Consider the following 6717-nt stretch of genomic DNA (forward strand, 5'->3'; position numbering starts at 1 on the left):
GCCTACAAAGTAATTGTCACCTTAGCCTAAAGCATTTTACTAGGACCCATCTTGACTCTGACTCAAAATGACAACACTTTGATGATACTGATAACCTTCTACACGCTTCAGTGACGCTTTATCAGGGTGGTTGGACTAACTTTATTGAAACCACTATCAGAGCCTAAGCTTATCATTGAAATATCTAGGCTTAGAACATGACACATTGTTGTTTCCCCCATATCTAGTTCTCATGTTGTAGCCCCTATGGTCCTTGACATAGAGCTTCTTAATCTTACGAGTATGGTCAACTATATCTAAAAAAGAATGGCCCCCAAAGACCTTAACCTAGTTCTCCATATGTTGCTCAAGTCTCAAGCCTATGAGGAAGCACCAAACTGTCTCTTACTTAGTAGGTATAATCATAGTGGCGTAGAGAAAGAGCTCGTCAAAACGCATATCGTAGTAAGATACAGTGATGGAGCCTTGCTCAAATATGGAAAAAGTTGATCCCCAGTCGACCTTTAACGATGGGAGGATGAACTTGTCTAAGAAGGCCTTAGAAAACTCAGACCAAGATAATGAAGGAAAACTATCCATTATATTCTCAAGAATGGAGCACCACCCCTATTTTGCTAACATGTCAAGCATTTAAGAATTGAAATCCGATCCTCTCGAATCCGCCAAGCCCAGTGTGTAGCCTTTCACGGTAAATAGTTACAAACTCGTGGGCATCCTCTCCACTAGACCCATAAAACCTCAATGATAAATGTCTCAAAAACATTCAAAGCATCTTCTACTCCTTTAATGGCATAGATCTGGTCATAATCACTAGTTTTCCATTCCTAGATGGTACTTGGAATTGAGGTGTCTATAATGTAAGCTGACCCTGTGGGGCTGGAGCTAGTGAAGTTGAACCTAGGGTCAAATGCATACCCCCAAGAACGGTTAAAACCTGAGTAGTTACTGACTAAAGATTGAGAGTCGTCTCTAGTCTGGGTGGTCGCTAGCTGACTCCAACCCCACTGACTTAATAGAAACACTAGTTGATAAAGCATCCCCTACAAACTCCAGACCCTTTTCTCTATATAAGGTTAGTGCTGCAACCCTATCCTTTTGGGGAGGTCGACCCCTACCATTGTCCGCTGCATGAGGTGTATGCTCCATCCTGCAAAAGAATGGAATAAGTGAGGTCCTGTCAAACCAATAAGACACACAATAGATAAAAGTGATATAAAAGAGAAAACATTCCGAACGACACCATGTAGACTACAAAAGATAGGATATGGATGTCTCCGCTAATATCCATGAGACTCTACTAAGTATGAGCTTTGTACAAGTGAGATCGGTGAACCTAGACTTTCATCCCAACTTGTCAAGAACCGATTTTTCGAGTCATGGTGGAACCTACTATAACCCACAAATAGGTAAGCAAACTCAAAACCCAGAACAATAAATAATGGATATAAATGTAGAAACATTAAGGAAGAAATAATTCAACAACAATAATTACAAAACAAGTGGAAGAAAAGAAAAATATATATGTGGTAGGTCCCTATGAGAACATAGAATTTACATGACCAAAAGCGGACAAAAAATGCAAAGCTTGTCTGAAAAAAGAGTAAGGTTAGCTATCAAAAATACAGATAGAGGCAAGTAAGTCCAGGACACCAAGTGCTCACCCTACCTCTCAATTGATGCTGCAACAAGCTTTAATGATCAACACCAGTAGCTAGTTCTTGGTCTTGCATCACGAAATAGATACAAAATGTAGCATTAGTACAAAAAAATACAGGTACTCAGTAGACATCAAATGCCAACAAAACAGGAAAAAAATAATAGTAAATGATAGAATCTAGAAAGAATGAAAGACAAATCGGAATTTAAATAAATGAACATGAGTGTAGAAAGATAGAAAAGGACTAAGTTCATCTAACTAAACCTAACTAGAGCACTAAAATCCTTGAAGGTACACTTCTCCATAATGATAAGTAAAACCCAGAACGGAACCTATGTAGCCCCGCACTTTCCAAACATGCTAGACTTCAAAACACTAAAAATGAATTTGAAATGAAGGATATATCGAGTCCTTCAGTTTGAGATTGGTTGCTAATAGAGATACGTCTTTATTTTAAAAAATACATACCAAAATCCTTCATCAAAACTACAACCACAGTAGACTGTGAATGGGAAGGTGGCTGGACAATCCTTCACGAACGGAATGAGGGAGCACGTGAATGACAAAGCAAGGAAAAAAGGGTTCTACAAAAGTTTCAAGGTCCCCCTGATCGTAGAGGATTAGGAACCTAAACCATCGCAAATCTGACATGGTCGGCGTAAATGTGGCACGGACCCCGTGATTGCAGAGAGGAATCCAACTCATCACGAATGCGACATGGGCCGTGTAAACATGATAACTAGGCTAACTGGTCTCCGTGCACGTTGCCCAGTTCATACGAATGTTAAGGCAAAAAATGGTCTGCGGAAGCTGATGCATATCAACATGATTTTGCTAACTCTGAATCTCTGACTAGGTGCTTGGAATTCTTCCAAAACTCCGTGCATAGAAAGGATATATACAACCCAATCAAATTCGACATTTCTGACTCAACAAACCAACCAAAACTTCCGACCAAGTTCGTCTTGATAAAATGTGGATTTATACCCAAATTTTATTTTTAGTCAGAATCTACAAAGAAGCTCAGAATTAGTTGGGAAGCCTCATGAACTACACGAATGGACATTTAATAGGACCCATTGTCAAATTTTAGTTTATTATGTATCTTATTTAATTTTTTTATTTTTTATTTTGATTGAAAGAATACAATTGTTAAAGAACTGAAAGGAGAGACTAAGGGGAGAGAAAAATATTAAAAATTAACAATTCCTTAAAACTCTTATCTGTTACAAAAATTCAAGAATCAAAAAACTAATCGGCAATCACATAGCTGATGAATTCTCTCAAATTTTGATTTTCAAGATTCTCATACAGTTGAAAGCATAACCATTTGTATTTAAATACCATATTGAGGGACAGAACATATTCAATCAATGAAATACAGTAATATGTCTCAAAAATATTTAATCATAGATCAACAAATCATAAGATCAAAATGAGGACTTCGCGTAATACAGTAGGCAAAGTAGTAAACAAAATAGTTCATAATAAAGCAAGATTAACTAAACTAAAAATACACAAGTAATGTATTGCAATTGTTTCACTATCATCCTGAAGTATGTGAGGCATGTTATGCCTTGGGGCTGTCTCACTATCACTAATGGCTCCAACATCATTCTTCTATTGGTCGTAGTTCCTTATTCTTATTGTATCGATTTTGGTCATGCTACCTAAAAATACAACAATCAGAATGAATACAATATTAAATCATTAAATACACCAAATATGACACAATGAATACAAAACAATGAAATAAAAGTGAATGAATACGATGAATACATTTAATATGTATATTTACATTAACTTTGAGTACATTCAAATAGCATTGCTATTTGTTAAAAAAATGTATAAAATTTATATGTATATTTAATTTTCTGGACTCTTGCAATGTATATAACTACAAAATGATACACAAAGTATAAAGAATAAAAACACATGTCAAAAAGCAACTTGTGAAGCACACGATACAACAAAAACAAATAAAATAATGAATACAATCTAAATTAGCATCACTAATTAATTAAAAGGAATACAACTGTATAAAGTAAACATGTATCTTTACTTGATTGGATATAAACAACACGCTTACATTGTACATAAACTAGAAAATGATATACATATCATAATGAATACAAGAAAAATACACAACATGCAACAAAATTACAATAAATATACCAAAATGAATAAAAAATCATCCAACAAGAATTCATTAATAAAATATGAACTATCATCTTCATGTAAAATGTATCCTTGAATTATTGAATACCTACTAATGAAAAAAGGCTAGAACGCAATAGTTCAAAATTTGGTACATTATCAAAACTAACAATAATTTTTCTCAAATACAAAAATAAAATAAAATTAGAAACATAAAATACATACAAACAACATTGCACAGTGTGCATAGACATTTGTTAATATATTGTATACACATACTGCATTGATTTTGGATACATGAAAAAATAAAATCAAACTATACTGTTGAAAAAAATTTGTTCTTTAACAACTTCAACTCAACATGTAAAATACTAAACACACAAAAATAATTAAATACCTCTTCATCAATTATTTGGTCTTCTCCATCCTTTTCAAGTACCCCACGAGTAGACGAAAATTCTACATTTTCGATATGATTTTAAGGAAAGCACACCAATTGGGTCATGTAAATGTTCTTATCGTCTCTCTTCCCTCATTTTAGCAGTGGATCCTACATTATCCACTATTTCTTGAGTAATAAATAGATTAAAGGATAAAAAATTACTAGAAATTTGATGATTAAATTGGATACCTCTAGTAAGTCTCTCAGATTCATCCATTGGAAAGTGTTTTAGAGGCCTAATCGAGATTTACCCTACAAACAACAATTCTGGATGATTTAAACAAAAATAAAATCAGAAATAAATCTAAAAAAAGGATAAAGAAGAATACCTTAATTAATGAAATTTTTGTAAATTCAATTTCATAAAAAATAGGAACACCAAAAATTATGATAGAGAGATATGAAGAATTTGAAAAGTTCGATGAGAATCTTAAAAGGTAAATATGAAAGAGAGATTTTTTAACATATGAGCCAAATTGGATAACGTGTATGAATGGGGGATAAACGGCAAAAATGTGAATCAATGAAAGTTAAAGAAACCAATTTCATTTTTATACAATATAAAATTAGTTGGAAAACGTGTAAGCAGTAGGAGATAAAATTGGAGTTGAATAAGGATACATAATATTTTTCAAAAGAATGACATTTTTGACAATTTTACTAATATTTATAAAGTAGTGAGATTTTTGCTAATTAAGTTAAATTTTTTTTACTAATTTGCTAATATTTCCATTAATTAATAAACACTTGGATTTGAGGGCTCATTTTAACACCGCAGACCCTCTCACCTTATTTTTCCTCAAATTCCACCCTTTTCCATCCAAAGTTTTTTAGCTCTTCTCTCTTTAATTTTCCTCTCGTTTCCTAGTTTCTTTTAATTCTTTATGCTCTTTATTAGTTAGTAGGTTGATTAGCTCTTTCTTTCCCATTAATCATTTATGTCCCTCAACTTAATCAATTAAAAAATTACACCTCTCAATCAATTCAACTAAACCATAATTATTCCTCCTACCCTTGGAAAAAAAAAATCTTTCAAAATTCCATTTTGCACCTCAAAAATTTAATCAAATACCTAGGATACCTTTAAAAGATAGATTTTGAATAAAAACACACTTTATATTTATATTAAGAAGTATTCACTGAATATAAAAAATCATAGTAAAAAAAAACCTAGTCACATTGAATATTTCTTTTACTTTAATTTATTTTTAAAAAATTTATCATAATCAATTTTGGTTTTAAAGTAAAAATAAATTGAAAAACCACCAATGCTTACAAAATTTGACACAATACGTAATTTATTTTCAAGAATCAATCGATTCTTTAAATTTTAAAATTAACCACTCATTATTATTATTATTATTATTATTATTGTTGTTGTTGTTGTTGTTGTTGTTGTTGTTGTTGTTGTTGTTGTTGTTGTTGTTGTTGTTGTTGTTATTATTATATAATATTATTATTAATAATAATAATAATATCATTAAGCCTTAATATTATTAGAATTCATTGTTTCGTGTCTTTACATACATTCACTTATAATATATATTTCCCTACATTTTTTTGTTAAGTATTTCAAAAAATTATAACTTAAATTTAAAAAAAAAAATATCTGATACTCTCTGTTAAGAGAATGACTGTTAATATATGAACTAAAACATAATTAAAATAACAATGACTATGAATATATAAATTAAAACAGAATTTTAGAAAAATGGAAAAACTAAATTTGAATTAAGTTATTTTTTTAGGTGCTAGTAAATGAGAAAACACTAAATATTTTTTAGTTAATTTGATATTACCAAAAATGTTAAATGATATGAGGATTTTAATACTTAATCCTAAAAACGTTTTAGTTATTGTGATAAAAAAATATTTATTAATTTTTTATTTAATATATCAATATTTTAAGAAAATGAAGATAAAAATATTTATTAGGAGTAAGAAAATAAGAAAATTAATGAAAAAAAGAATGAATAGAAGAGAGATGATAAAAAAGTAAAGAAGTAAACACATTATCCAAATTTCAATTAATCAATGAAAATCACACAACTGTTGTTGAACCAATTTTTCATGTTTTTTGACATATAACACCAATTTGGACCTCTTGAATGAGATAGTAGACTATGCTTTATCAATGTGGACTCATTATTTGTAGACCAGATTGACGAACTAGCCCAATGAATAGGACTTCAATTAAATTAACATCTAATAGATTTATATAATAAACTTAATTATATTAATTTACAATATTTATTTGGATTAATATATTTCTAATTTGTTAAATTCAAAATTATTTAAAAATTTATGTACAATAAATTTTAAATAATTAAAAAGAATTGTGATTAAATTATGATTCAGCTGCTTTTTAATTATTTCTTTTGATAATTTGATCATGATAAAGGAGAGAAACCGTTAAGAGAATAATTTAACATTCCCTTTGTTTTAGCAACTTTGACATCAC

General features: G+C 30.5%; 1 long non-coding RNA gene across 1 annotated transcript; it reads right to left on the minus strand.

Annotated features, from left to right (window-relative positions):
- Positions 1 to 3046: 3046 nt before the first annotated feature.
- Positions 3047 to 4758, minus strand: LOC104644650 (uncharacterized). The gene is made up of 4 exons (XR_738524.4): positions 4586 to 4758; positions 4446 to 4508; positions 4212 to 4364; positions 3047 to 3327 (listed from the first exon to the last, which is right to left on the minus strand). It is a non-coding gene; the product is annotated as an uncharacterized lncRNA (long non-coding RNA).
- Positions 4759 to 6717: the final 1959 nt, after the last annotated feature.

Source organism: Solanum lycopersicum, chromosome 11, assembly GCF_036512215.1.
Source record: "Solanum lycopersicum chromosome 11, SLM_r2.1".
Taxonomy (NCBI): domain Eukaryota; kingdom Viridiplantae; phylum Streptophyta; class Magnoliopsida; order Solanales; family Solanaceae; genus Solanum; species Solanum lycopersicum.